The 15447-nt window shown below is 46.3% G+C and overlaps 1 protein-coding gene across 2 annotated transcripts in view; it reads right to left on the bottom strand.

Moving 5' to 3' along the window:
* Window positions 1-15447, bottom strand: part of LOC112560735 (ETS-related transcription factor Elf-3-like) — an 84554-nt gene that overhangs the window by 42837 nt on the left and 26270 nt on the right. The window contains exon 1 of one of the 2 annotated variants that reach the window (XM_025232760.1): window positions 4068-4681. The exons of the other annotated variant lie outside the window; for it this stretch is intronic. The gene's annotated coding sequence lies outside the window, so the exon portion shown is untranslated. Of the gene's footprint in view, window positions 1-4067; window positions 4682-15447 lie in introns of those variants that run through there. 2 annotated transcript variants of the gene reach the window in all.

Here is a 15447-nt window from a genome sequence, read left to right as displayed (position 1 = left end):
TGGCTTTGGACGTCAGTGTCCTACACGGGCATGGTCACCACCCTAGTGGACCCCGGCGAACCTCTTCTTCTAACAGTGAAGCTGTATTAGTTCGGTCATATAACCCAGCAAGACAAATTAAGAATGTCTTTGAGAGTACCTTGGAAGGGAAGAGGGTGTCCGATACCCAGGTGGACAGAGCAAGAAAGGAGTGGATTGGTCGCTTCATGCAGGACCTGCACACGACCACTAAAGACGGTTGTAAGCGAGGAATCTTGTGTGTCACTGCTTTAATCCAGCCATTTGCCCCCCGACAACCCCTACCAGCTGACCAGCATAACCGTTGATTTACTGATACCAGTGAATGAATGAATGTTCTAACCACTAAACTATTCCTTCCCCAAGCAGCCTGCACTAATGATCAAAGAAAGTGCGGAATTTTTGCACCCGAGTACCACATGGGTATCAGTGCTTGCATGATATTAATGACCTGAATGTGAACACGCGTGGTAAGCTATAAATGTTTTGGGACAAGGCGGGTGGTGGTGGCACAGGTGTTGTTAGAAGCAGGTGGTGGCAGGTAGCATTACAAGAGGGGCAACAACCCGGTGGTAAAACACTTGTTTGTCACCAAACACAGTCCAGAGGATCGTCAAGTCCCGGGCTTGAGCCTCGACTCGTGACACGCTTTCTGGATGTGATGTGACTCCTGGTGGCCGTCGGGTGTAGATGTTTTTCCCAGGTACCCCAGTTTCACCGCCCACCTTCTCACCACCACCACACATCCCCAACCTTCATTACCCCTTGCTCCATACTCCCCACCCGACATGGGCTGTCCTGCTAAGCCAAGCAACCACACACTTCACAACATGACTCCTGTTTGCATTGCAGTAACACTTCGTGTGCATACCTTACCTGTCGGGAATTCTCGACAGTCAGACATAACGAAGCTGAGAAAGGAATCCGAGAAGGACAGAAACAATGCTTACGTCATCACCTCTCACACTATCCACCCCGATCTCTGTCTCTCTTGTAAGGTCGACGGCTGGAAGGATAAAGTGAAATCCAGTTTTGAATCGTTTTTTTCCTTTTTTTTTTTTTTTTGTCGTTTGTGAGAAGTCGACGACCTTAATGATAAGATTTAATCCCGTTTTCTCTCTGTCTTTCGGTCGGTTTGTCTGATCGGCACGTAGGTCCCTTTACTTGTTCCCCTTCCCCTTGAAAAGGTGACTGCCCTGTACACCTGTATACCCCATACAACAGAATGTTTGATGACTGGACCACTCAGTCACTCTTGAATGCCAGTCTCTCTATCATAAAACACACAGATCACTCGCACACCCTACACCACCAACCTGTCAAGACACCCGATACACAACAGTGATCACCCAGCACGTGACGGGAGCGACGATCGATTCTATCGACCACACGCGCTTGCTTACGCCACCAGCTGTGTCGGGAGCTGGTGCTGGTGTCCGTGTTGGTGCACCCAGGAAGTGGGTCACCTGACTCCCCCCACAGACACCCGACCTTTCTGCCCCACTCCCCACCCGATACAGCGTTACAGGGGAAAGGGCGTCCTTGACTGGCGAATGCAGATCCACCCAGCCCCCGCCGGGTACGCCTGACACGGTTCGCTTGTCCCGAGAGCTTGGTATGTCCCCACCCCCCTACCCCGAGCGAGCAGGAGGTATGTGGGAAGGAGTTCAGCATTATAAACACTGTCGGGCTGACAGGTAACATACCAACAACACCTGGTCACTTATTCATTCACAGAAGCCACTTGTTTTCGAGTACATGGTATTCGTCACCGACATTTACACAGTGTGTCTGTACGTGTGCTCGCACGTGCATTTCTGTACACACTGGACGCATTTTTATAACAGGAGTAAAGGATGATGATAGAAGAAAAGACAAAAATTTAACCTATAAACAGTCCTGAAGGACTGCGATTTTCTCGTCTTCTCTCCTCCTTGACATCGTCACCAACAGCTGCAATACTACAACAACAAAGACTACCCCCTGTCGCCAGCATCCTCTCCCCCCTGTACTGTCAAGTGTCTGGAGTTATCACCACTCAACACTCTGTCCACCATGACAGTCGACGTGACCCCGGCCACAACACAGTCTAGCGCGATCGGTGACCCCGCAAACACACTGCGGCTGTCTGTGCGCAGCAAAGCATGGAATCTGCTGTAGAGACAGGGGTGCTTACAAAATATCCTATTTCTGGACTGCTGACTAATGCCTGGGGCTTGTATCACGATTAAATGCTGAGCACACTTTCCTATAAAGCCTCTACCTCCGATCACCCAGAGTCAGGTGTCGGGGGGAGGGAGAGAGATCCGATCAAACCGGAACCAGTTTCGAGCGGCCGTGCCACAAAGCGAACACACTCCCGACAGCAGCCAAGTGTCACCTGTCCCTTAGCTCGCATACCTGGCATTGTTTGGCCCGCGGCAGCCACGCCGATAACCAGGGAGATGCTGACACCAGCGGCAAGGTGATGTTTGCAAAAACCAGTTTAAAGATTTAAACGTGGAGGCTGTTAAACGCGATCACCATCGCAGTCCCACCCACCTCTCCACGCGGCAAGAGTTGTAGTTGTCGTAGGGTATAATGTCAAGGAGAGACTGAAGTGTCAATAAATCAATAAACATTTCTAGCGGTTGTAACAGTTTCGTGACTCGACAACAGGTTGTATTATCAGATGACAAGCAATGATAATTTAGTCAGATAAAATATTTTACTCAAACCGTGAGCTGTGTGCGTGATTCTCATCAGACCTTTGAGAAAAAAAACTTCACCTAAAACTAATGAGATGTCCACAAACGAATCGTGAAGGTTTTTTATTTTTAAGAAAATAAAGCAGTCACACACTATTATTTTTACTTGCTTTCGGCGAATAAAAAAGCGACCGGGTTTATATCAATAAGCTTTCCGCAGAATCGTAATCAGCTGACTAAGTAATTAATCTTGATGACCTCACAGCTCCAGCAATAAAGTTAGAACTTGCAATTAAAAACACATAACTGTTGGCACATTTAATTATTTTTCTATTTCACACGACACTTCATTTGCAATGCTCCTGTCGTCAACCTCACCCTCCCTGAGGACAAAGCGCTGAATATACACAAAGCATATCACTGTGATATCACTGAGATGAGCAACATATCCAGGGTGTGTGTATATACATGTATATTTATATATCGAGCCCCAGCACTTGAACTAAGTGTGGTATCATTGAGTTTTTCGTTCGCATAATTTCTTCTGAACAGATGGAGACATCGTAGCAAGTTGTTGTGCCAACCATCACACCGGACAATAACAATAAAAGTGACTGGACTGCTAATATAATCGACAGTTATGCCTGGTACCGACCATATGAACAGCTGGTGTTTATTTATTGTTTACCATGAACACCTGGCGTTCACTTGTCTGTTTTCACATGATTATTTGCTGACATTAGTGACAACTTTATATATGAACATATGAGATGTTCGTCTCGTAGCAACATCTGTTACTATGGATATCGCATGTTAGTACAATCGATGGTCGCTTTCCTCTCTGAAATTTACCAACACGAGCGAAAAATAAACAAGAACGGCTCCTCTTCCCTTATCTGTTATTTGTTTACAACCCTGGAGGGATTCTTATCGATGTGTACTTATTGTCTGGGAGAGGTCAGCCTGTGTTGTGTGACAAGATGGAGACCGCCACCCACCCAAATACTCTAAAGTATGAAACCATTTACTGAGGGTATGTAGCTACAACTTTGAATACTTATAATACTGTAGATGCGGCTACTGGAAATGGCGCTTGTAGGGAGGACAGGACTCACGGCGACAGGATGGGATCATCTAACCCACGCCAGGATCATCTAACTACCAACCAACCCCCCGAACCCAACCCCCAGCCCTGTATGCAATGCAGCACAACAATGGCTGGGACTGCAGCACGACAACCTGTTGTTAAACGAAGGTGACACAGCGAGATGATACCAAGATGACACACCGGCGCTCGGTGACAGGTGAAAACAGGGTGAGGTGGGTTGGGAAGGAGTGACAGACACACACACAGTTCATTACCCGTTCAGTTGCGTCCTCCTGACTTGAGGTTTAGCGAGGTGGGTACACGTGTCCTCATGGCTGTGTGCAGGCATGCGTGACACCCAGACCTGCAGGGAGGTATGAGACACACACCCACACACGTGCACGGAGAAACTACTCAGAAGTTCGTATCCCACTGCAACTGGCACCAGAAACACTGGAACGAGAGACAGCCTGTGAACACGCTGTGAACATGCGCTCACAGGCAAATTCAACAGCTTAGGTCAACTTTTCCTTCACTGAACACTGCAGGAGAAACACACCGCCACTGTGGCGATCACACCCGTGAAGATTCGTAAAATCCACCCACATGATGAAGTTTCGTTTGCGCTCTGTACCAGCTTTCCCACGCTAAAAAACACAGCACACACGATCTGTTCAGAGCAACACAACCTCTTCAACTCACGACGACAACAACAAGATCCGTCAGCGTTTCAACACTGGAGATCGTCGACTGAACGAATTTCAGGACGAGAGGACACGAAGTAGAAGCACTTCCCTGTGAGTGCGATGTAGTTTATCCACCCCACCGGACACTGGTTTGAAAACAACGCAGGAAACGTGCGACGACGACGACACAACTGCCGCGAAGTGTGCTGCAACCTTTGCCACCGTCCGTGCGGCGGGCCGCTTGTTTTGAACCGCGACTCACGGTGAAGTCACTTGTCCGGATCCGGATACGGCGCATGACGCACACGCACGCACGCACCTACACGCACACACGCACAGGATGTGTCACTGTTCAGGTGAGCTTTCAACCTCTCCGCTCGGATGGGAGGGAACAGGCTCGACCCCGAGCGAAAAACGTGGGTGGAGGGGAGACGAGATCGGATTGAAAGCAATAGCTTTAGTGACACAAGGGGGATGGGGAATGTTGGGTGGGTGGGGTGGAAAGGTAGGTAAGGGGTGGTGGGGGGAAAGGAACGCGGTGAGTAGAGTGGGAGGGGCTTGATGCATCAGCGAGGGCGGGGTTTCCCGACTTAAGGTCAATGTCAAGCCCGGGGTGCCGCTGGCGTAGTGTCACATCGACCTTCGACTAGTCGCGACCGGAAAGTCGGGTAGGTCGGGTGTTTCCATTGGCTGAGCTTGTCTTCACAGCCACCCCCCTTTCCTAATCTTTTGTGAAACATATTCCTATGCTCGTTATTCGATCCATCAATGTGGGGTACATTTTCCGGTGAGATGCACACAGTCACGCGCACGTGCAGACGCGGGTAGGTGGGGAAAAAAATTCACTTTTATTTTTAACGCGCAAAAATGACCTCATCGAAATAAACAGAATTTTTCTCTAGGTTGATGTGTGGGCGGTTGGGTTGTACGTGACTGGGGATCTGGTTGGCAGCAGACGAAGAAGAAGAACAAAAGACTCTTTATAAGACAGAGTGGCTAGTCGTGACAAGAGAAGCGGGTGTTGCAGACAGCTGGCAGCGTCCCAACTCAACTCAGAATATAAGTAGTTGCTTCACTTACTCTCATCAAAATCGTGTCAGCTGTTCGCCAGTCTAGTCAACTGCTCGACTGTTCAACCGCCGTCGGGTTGAAAGCCAGTCTGACAGTGACGCACGCAAGATGGACGCCATCCGTTTACAACCTTGTCAGTTTCCGTTAATCACGATGTCAGTTTCCGTTAATTACGATGTCAGTTTCCATGTCTATCCGTGTCCGTTTCCCGTTCATTGTGTATGTGCGCTGGTGGCATCGTCTGCACAGTGAACGTAGATACCAACTGTCAACGGTGACTGAATCTTCTCAGCCTATCAGGCTACAGTCGCTCTTGTCGGAGAACAAACAAGGTCAACAACAATAAAAGATTACCAGACACCAACAAACTGCAGATTTCTTTTCTTTTTCTTTTTTTTTTTTTTTTTATTGCTGTGCTGGCGTTTCGGAGCGTAGCTCATGTTCTGGGGCTCGTTACACGTTGGACTAAATGTTAAAAACTGTTTTAAAGGAAATTTGAAACTTTTATTCTTCATAAATCGCTCAAATGCCATTTAGATGCTCTGCAGAGGTGTAAAAATGTGCTGACGGAAACAAAGATCTGGTTTAAAAAGCGTTATCTTTTTTTTTTTTAATAGTTTTGAAAAAAGGTTATGAAAATGTGTTTCTGTAAATCAGAGTTAAGGCCTAAAAGTGTTTAAAGTTATAAATGTGTCATGCAAGTGACCCCTGGCGTGTCTAATGCCTGAGTTATGGAGACAGAGAGTGTATATATAACTCATGTTTTCACTTCTCTGGTGCGCAAACACAGGTGAGCAGCATGTCAGTCAGACAGAGACACAGGTCTGAGCGGTGCTCACTCATGCATGTGGGGGCCTGGTACAGCTCCAAACAAAGAGTGTGTTTGTGTGTGTGAAACTCTAAAGAAACACTAACTTGTCACATGCACCACACACACTTTGCTTGGTTCTTATGTGGGGAGCACACAATGTTATTCCCGCCATGAAGTTCTCTGCTAAATCACGATAGGGAGGAGACGTATGACCATACCATTAATGGTAATAATACACATGCGTGTAATAATAATCATCATCACCAGAAGTCAAAGCCAGGTTCATTGCCCTTTACAAAAATATGTTAACATTTTTACCCTCAAAAAAAAAACACCAGCAAAGCATCATAAAAAAGGGTAATGCGGACAGAGATCGTACAAACATCAATAAACTTCGTTACGTCCTCTCACGTAACATGATCGGGATGTGCATCTCTGTCCCAACATCAAAACTCTCTTGTCCCCATCACAGTCAACCTGCAGAAGTATGATGGCATCGTACACTTCCATGGAGGATGAACAGGTATGATAGATTGATGTTAGTCCTCCACATAACGACCTCAAACCCACTCTGCTGACTCCAGAGCACTGCCTGACACTAACAGTGACAATACACAGACAGAAGAAGAACTGTGGTAGAAAAAGAACAGGGACTGAAAGCAGTCCGGCACAAGGACCAGAATACCGACAAAAGGTGTCTGGCAATGAGTTCAGATTAAATCAGATCGACGCAGAAAAACAAACATGCAAGAGAGTGGCACTAGAGAAGGGCCGCAGTGTAAACGGCTTGCCTGTTGCCCCTTTAGCGAGAACTATAAGGTCTGAGATTCAGATCTCAGGTGAGACCACATGTACTTTTGTCTTGACGAGACACGTATTCGCAGCTCTGATTATCCGGGGTTTGCTTCTGGGTACTCCGGTCCCCACGCCTTGAAGATTATCACTCTGAATCACTCCTACCGTATAGACCAAATTGTATCGACCTTTAATATTCGTTTTTATATATAGTTAGCAGGCAAAACACGCCACTCAAAACATGACCGTTTCCCAGAAAATAATAAAATTAAAAAAACAAAAAAAAAAAAACAACAGGAGTTGTGGGAAAGGTTGTTGCACAAAACGGCGCCTTATCAATACCCAACCAACTCCTTCTCGGCCCCACAACACTCTGCCACCCTCACCCTACCCGTTCACAAGCTGCTTGAAGGATATGAGTCAAGTCTGTGTTCGCTGCGCCCATTAAATATTTTACATGCGGACGTCATTAAGGTAGCGTGACATTCTTTTTATCACTGGAGGGGGGACAACTATAGTTATCTAGTCGATTGTTTACTTGTTTGCCTGCCTGCCTTTTAAGAATCTAACGTGCTGCCAAAAGTCTGGCACTAACCCCTGGTTAGTCTTCTATCTTCGTGTCGTCTTTCCGTGTTCTTAAAATGTTCGCACGGCGTAAAACATTTCTAATCGCTTGCTTCCTAAAGCAGCCGCAGAGCCCGTGAACCCTCTTGACCCCTGTGCACACATAAACATAGGTGAGATATATAAACGCTCATGGAACCGACCCCAGGGATTATACTCATGGAGGTCGGTTAAGCCTTAACCGATGGCGGTCACGCGACTAATCGTCGGTTAGCGCGAACACGGCTCAAATTGCTATTGAAAACCAACTTGTACATCCGAACCGCGATGGTGCACTACCCCCAGTGCTAAAAGTTTGCTTAGCATCGAGGTTTTATGTCACAAATCATAAAATTTATCCCGTACCTCGTCACTGGTGCGTTGCGGCTCCCAGCGACGACATTTATGTGCAACAAACTTCAAAATGTAGGTTTTGTACTTACTGGGCTAATCTGAACATAGGTTAAACACTTTTCTCGAGAACATTTTCCAGCGGTGATAAAAATTTTGTCTTTTGTATTTTTAAACCTGGTTTAACGCCATATTGCTTTCTAAGTACTCATATACCCGTAAACGCATGCACAGTGACAGAGATATCCTGAGAGCCTAAAATAGACCGTGGGTTTAGTAACCCAGCATGCTTTGTTGCCATGAATATGCCGCTAGCTTTACCGTGGTTTAACGGTTGGTTCCCTAACCAACGGCCGTTAACTATCGCGTCGGATACTTGACCGACGTCCATGAATATAACCCCAGGTGTACTGAGACCCAGCGATTGTCTGTTGGTGCGACAGGGAGGGTTGGTGACAACAGCAGAGGTAGACAAGTCGGTAGCACCGACCGCTTGCTTTCATCGGCTGCTGTGACGTCAGCATGACAACTATCCCATCCGTTTGTAGTTTTTTTTTTTTTTTTTTTACCTGGCCTTGACCACTGCAGGTATGTATGTCTCGTGCAGGATGCAGATAAAAGCGGTGAGTAATGTCTAATAATATCCTGGAACGTGCCTGCATCCTGTACACATGCGACCTGCAGGACAGCTCTGTCAACACAGGTGAGTTTGTGTGTGAGGTCTTCTGGGCCGTTCTTAACTGGGACAAACAGTTCGCTCATATTTGTCTGATTAAGAAAGCATTAAAAAAACCCTCTGCCATGTTATGACCGATCCATCCCTACTCCTACCCTCCGAGCCCTTCAGATACGAACACGTGACAAAGTTCATCCTGATGTCGCGGGTGAAGTCAACGGGGAAGGTGGGGGATGGAGGGATCAGAATGGTCGTATGCGATGTGGCAAGCATCAACTACAAAAAGCTTTGTTGAAGAAGGTGAGAACACTTTCCCACATAAACACTACACAAAGTCTTTTGTCTAACAATTTATTATTGAACAAAACCATTCAAACCTGCGCAGTTCAGTTACTCTGCAGGCTCCCACACAAACACACAAACACACTTGCTGATAGTCACATCTTCAATAGGGAGCTAACCGCTCCAGGTGTCGCCGCTGTCTCACATCGCGCAGAACGCATCGGTCTCGCGTGAACCTGCGGGACACAAAAGGCGGCTGGCTTGCTGGCTGGCTGGACGGATGTGTTTAGGGAAGCGATGTCAAGAAAGCCTGCGATGTACTCGCACTTTGGTGCTGAAGTATCTCGAGTCCACGCGGCCATTTGTAGCCACTGATAAACATGTGTTCGTCGCCCTCTTCAACAGGGATCACGTGGTCTTTTGTGGTGAGGGGAGAGGGATGGGTGGAGGAAGGGAGGGTTTGTGTGTGCAAAAATACACCTCACAGCACCTCCACTCATATCCCTGCCACGGACTGCGTGGTTGACTCGGGTGCTGAGAATGGAGGATGCTTGGGGAGGAGTCAGACCTCCAAGTGAGAACTTGGTCTGTACAAACAGTTATATGTATAAGACAATGTTGTCTGCGTCGGATGATGTCTGTAGGGGTTCTTTCGTGGAAAAGAGTTTTTTGTTTAAAAACCTCAAGTTATTTCTCAAGTTTATTAAAGAAGTTGACTGGTATTGCTTAAAAAGACAGAATATTTCTAAAAGGAGTTTTATTACACGTGCGCTGTTTGAATGTTAAAGCAGGATAAGTGAATCTTGATCCGAGTCACCGAATTCAAAAGATTTGCAGAAAAGAGTGAATAGGTTGGTAGAACTGGCAGAAAGTTGAACGGGAGGTGTCTCAGGGTCTGAGCAAGTGACAGACATCAGTAAGTCTGGCCACTGCTTGTTCATAACAGTTACAACACCTACAACAGTTACAAGTGCGAGTCGGACCGCTTTGCATGCGATTACAACAATAAAATGTGTACACACCTGTTACAATGTAACACCCGCAGTCCACAATTTCTGGACACTAGTGAGTGATTGCGCCTCACGACTGGTTAGCCTCCCATCCACATATTTGTCTCTACTGTGGTACACTGTGACATTTGTAAAATATTTAATAGATATATATTGGGACTTTTTCCGGAAAAATGAAAAAATGTGGAGAATCTACTGAAGCTATGAAAAATACTGACCAAGACCTTCAAGCAACATACTTGTCATGCTACAGTCAGTACCAGTGACATTTTTGTCATACTACAGAACACACTGCAGATGCTTTGGATGTTGGATGATGTCCAGAAACATCAAGCTGCTACCACGGACAAGCATTGCCAAAGGACAGATTAATCACATGCTTACATCCTAATCCCGCTACACGTGTAGTGCATGCATTAGTGGTACAAAGGACACTGTGTGTGTGTGTGTGTGTGTGTGTGTGTGGTGTGTGTGTGTGTGTGTGTGTGTGTGTGTGTTCGTGTGTGTGTGTATGAGCGCGTGCGTGCGTTGCAAATGATGTGTGTGTCTGTGACAGACATTTGTGTTGAGAAATCTTGCAGACGATGTCTCGGGTAACGGGGGTGTTGGAGGAGAGTGTTGTGGAAAGAGAAAATGCCACGATTAATAATTCATTGAAGTTTACGTGCCAGACCACCCTCTCATCACGCGCACTGTCCCTCCCAACTCCCCATTCCCCATCCCACACACACAAATCGCTGACTAGACAAAACGCCTCAAATCTCGTGTTGTCCCCTCCCCAACTATCTCGGTTGCTGGCTCGACGTATAACAACCCCACACCCACACCCACCCACCCCCACTGCCCCAGGTCACTGAGTGGAAAAACTGTTGCGCATCATCGACTCTGTCAAAGCCAGCAGAGCGTGACCTCTGACACCGCCCTGTGCACAAGCATTTCTGTCCGTTCCTTGCTCGCGCCACAGGCAGAGACTCAAACTTTCCTCACTTTCCTCCGGCATTAAGTCAACCTTCATGGTCAAGGCCGACAATATGTTATCTGGATAAACCTCGATTCCTGTTTTAAGGCTGGTTCACTGATTTTCACGGTTCAACTTAAAAAATGATTTAAAAAAAAAAAGAAGAAAATACACTGTGGCGGAACTACACCTAGATCAAATCAAGCAGCTACTTATTAAGTAGACAATTTTGTACGGCCAGGGAATGATGTTATAAATATCAAAATAGTTCTCGGAGGAACTTTTGATTGACTTTGTTGATGAATCAATGCGATGCAGGCTTTTTTCCCGACATTTTATCTAGGTCGTATTTCACTGACATTCTTACATGCACCCCTACCCCATGTTACCCATTAAGTCTGGGTGGGTTGTGATACGATATCATTTACGAACACGAAGTTTGACACATACTTTGATCACCTACCAGTGAGTGATTTCTTTGTAACATCTTCACAAGTATCAACTTTCCCGCTTGCTCGTCATGACAAAAGCCGGGTGGCCACGTGAAACTAATTTACGGTGCAGCGAGATATGAAAAAAAAAAAAGAAAGAAAAAAGACAACGGTATTAATATTTTGAGGTAAATGCCGACAGGTGCTTTCCATACAAACAAAGTAGACGATTATTTTCACAACAACGAGGTGAGGGAGTAATGTAGCCATGGTGACCCTAAGGTCAGGGTTCATTCTCCGCGAAGACGGACAGCACGTCATTTCCTGCTGCCGGCAAGTGGCGAGGACTGGCTTCCTGTCTCCTGGTCACGAGGTCTGCGTGTACGAGTTCATGGGTCACAGGGCAAGTGTACGCGCGCCTGGTCACGTGGTCCGCTGGGTTCTACTGGGCAGAGTGGCAATGACAAAGGGACTCGAGGCGGCGAGAGTCTGGCGCCCTTTGTCTTCTCAATTCCAGCATCAGTGTTCTTGTGTTTCCTTCGTTTCCAACATCACGCAGGTAATTCCAACAAACCATCGCCAACCTCCAGTTCCATCGTGTACCTCCCGTCTGCTTCACCTCCCCCAGCAATGGGGACTAATGGCACTCACCGCCCTTTCCCGTCTGTCCGGAACAATCGGAGTTTTTTCTTCTCCTTACTAACCCTTCAAACGGAATTCATCTTTCCTTATTCGGTTATAAGCCCTAAAAGGGATTTTTTAGACGGGATAAATTTATCAGATATTTATCTAAGCCAAAATCTTCTTTAAATATACGGTAAGTAACGCAGATATTATTTGTATACATACCTGCTTCCTTTCTTATATAAACTGATCTTTCAAACGTTGCATTACTAGTTTTTTTTACATCGACGTGGAGGAAACTTGTAACTTGTGCACAGAAAGGGTTAAAAGTCTGACATCTGTGTGGTGTGTGGTATGTGATCATACTAAGACATCAGTTATATCCAAGGACAATACGTCTCCATGTCACGGTTTGAAATTTAAAACACGCAAATAAAGGATCAGAGTTACAAGACTTGTTGTTGCGAGTAGAGAACGGCTGTTTCTCAGACTCGGGTGCTGTGGGATCTAATTCCAAGATATTTTGTTCACAAAAAAAGAAGAAAAGAAAAAAACAAACACACACACCAACACAAACATTGCCCGGTTTTCCGTCTTGCTGACCTCTGACCTCACACGAGGACCTCACAGCCCCGACTTTCGTGATTTGTCCCAAAGGTTCTCTTTTGGGGTCTGGGAACCCCTGGTCGAACAAATGCTTGACAAACTGTTCCCTTCGCACCTTTCCAGACCACAAACAACAGAACAGCGTGAAAACAACAGGGACACGATAAGACCTTGACATGTGATGATAATAAAAAAAAAAAAAAAGACTGCGATAACTGTTATCTGTTTGACTATTGCCGCATGGTCGTGTCTTCAAACTGACGACAGCAACTGTTTCACTGTAACCACGGCTACTGTTTTCACCCCAGCCTCCATCCTTCCTGTCTTTGCTGCACCGGATTACATCGACATCATTAGGATACAATGTTCACCTCGCCTGTCTCACCCTTTAATCTCCTACACGGCGGTGTCCGGGGTGAGACGACAACGAGGCACAGCAACACCACTATCAGTTACACGATGAGTAATGGCAGATCCCCCACCTAACAGGTGTGTGTGAAGAGGTAGATGGGGGACCGGTGGGTGGGAGTTGGCATGCATACTTGTGATTTAGATTATTGTGAGATTGTTTTTTAAAATGTTTGATATCACACCTTGCTGAGGCCATCACGCCTACTGGGGACAACTACTACTCAGCAGGTGTTTGTAGTTTCCTCACTGCACCCTGTTGCACTTTTACTGCCCCAGCACACCCCAGGTATCTACCTCTACATTCGACAATTTTATTTTGAGGTTTGCAACTATAATCACAATGCCAGCGTGATACAAGTCTGACGACTACAGACTAACTTTCCCCATCGTGAAGTCATTAGCGTTTTACAACTGGAATTAGAGTCCTTGCAGGAAAAAAAGGTTCCCCACCCTGCTTAGACCCACGAACATCTCTGATAACAATCTGGTTTTCCAAGTAAATTTCACGAGACTCATTGTTGTGGTGTATGGACATTTAGTGGTTCACTGTGTAAAGGTCACAGGAGGTAACCGACCAAACCAAAACCACCTTTTGTCCCCACTTGCACCATTCCCCGTATGTCAGGTACCGATTTCCGTTGGACATTCTGCTCCTTAGACAAGCGCTCACTGCTAAGCTAGCAAGCCTCCCAGCACTAGTGTAGTAGCTTGCTACAAGTGAAGGAGTGAAGGAGAGGATAAAGAAAGGCGGGCAGTTAACGGTACATGAAGAGTTTTGCGCTGCGGTGCGAGAATCGGGCTGGGGCTGGGGTTGGGGGTCACACACGCCCCCTCTTGGTGCGTTCTTGACCGACAAGTGAGAGCAAGAAAGTGCAAAGCTTTTCTCGTGTAGGTTTGGCCCTGGACCTGCAGCACGCGCGGGACTGTAATGACCCCAACCGCCTTCAACACGCTCTTTATGCTCGAACAGGATGCAAGCAGTAGTGGGAGGAGCTCCATTTCTTTGGTTTTAAAGGGACTCACGGTTGGACATACTCCCTACTCCCCCACCCCATGTGGAATGAAGCTGGTGATAAACAAGTACAGTCAGACCTTGGTATCTGTGGGGGTTAGGGTATGACCTCTCCCCCTCCCCCAAAAAAAAAAAGAGAATGTGAAAATCAGATAATAATCCATTTCCATTTTTCAAATAAAAATATTTAGCACAAAAAGGTAAAACAATATAATATGCGCGAGGCACGCCGATCACTGAGAGACCAGCACCAAAACAGTGAGGATTTGAAGTTCTGAGTTCGGATCTTGTCTCGAGCACGTTGTTCTTTCCCTGGGCTTGACATCTATTTACAGGGCTGACTGCTTTGCTGTGATATAGTCTTGGTTGCTGACTCAGGGTAAAACACCGATTCCTTCTCTCTGGGAGAGTAGACATGTCAGTGAGACTGGCTAATACCGTGAAAAGAGAACTGTGGCCCCTGTAAGTTGTTTGTTTTTTTGTTTTTGTTTGTTTTTTTTTAACTGGCAACTGTTTACAGACTTCAATTTTCATTGAATCTCCCAACCAGGGAGTTTTTTAAACTATTATTTTTCGTGAACTAATTATCGCACAAAAGACACCACATCCTGACTTCATAACGCTTACAAATGTTACTGTTGCCACCGCAAAGACTTGCTTGGCCGTTCCATCAAAGTCTTGGCCCAGTGAAGCTTGAGAAAAGCTGTGGAAAATACAGACATGATGTGAAGCAGTCAGCATACCAGCTCTAAGATCCGTTTTGACTGAAATGGTCAACATGTGGCGACACTTGGAGCTGTGGTGAAAGGCAAGTCAAAGTGTAGTTGCGGTGTGTCAAAGGTTAGCAACTGGCAACAAAGTGCACCCAGCAAGCAAGTGCCTCCTGTCATAGAAACGAACTTTGCCTGCACATTGTGATGGAAATTTTCTTACAAACCCACTGCGGCGTTAAAAGTGGCGGCATAGAAAAGAAAGAAAGGAAGACAGAAAGAAGAAAACAGGTAGTGACTAAACGGGGTGGGGACCAGTGACAAGAAATACGGTGCAGTACCTTGCGGGAGGGACTCGTGACAAGAAAGTTTGGTAAGTGCAGATAAAGTAAAATAATGTTAATGTGTGTGTGTTGGGGGGAATGGGGAATGAATGCTGGGGACCAGCTGGGAGCAAGTGGACACCAAAACGACCACAGAGAAAAGCTACAATCTTTATTTCACGAAGTTTGAGTTGTTCTTTCGTGGGGTAAGGGGGGAAATGAACTTCTGAACAGGAAGCTAATGTTTTTAAGAGACTTTGAACACATGAAAATTGGAGGTGATTGTATATTGTCT

Source organism: Pomacea canaliculata, linkage group LG3, assembly GCF_003073045.1.
Source record: "Pomacea canaliculata isolate SZHN2017 linkage group LG3, ASM307304v1, whole genome shotgun sequence".
In the NCBI taxonomy this organism is placed as follows: Eukaryota; Metazoa; Mollusca; class Gastropoda; order Architaenioglossa; family Ampullariidae; genus Pomacea; species Pomacea canaliculata.
Note: the sequence above shows the minus strand (reverse complement) of the source record. Positions and strands in the feature narration are given on the sequence as shown.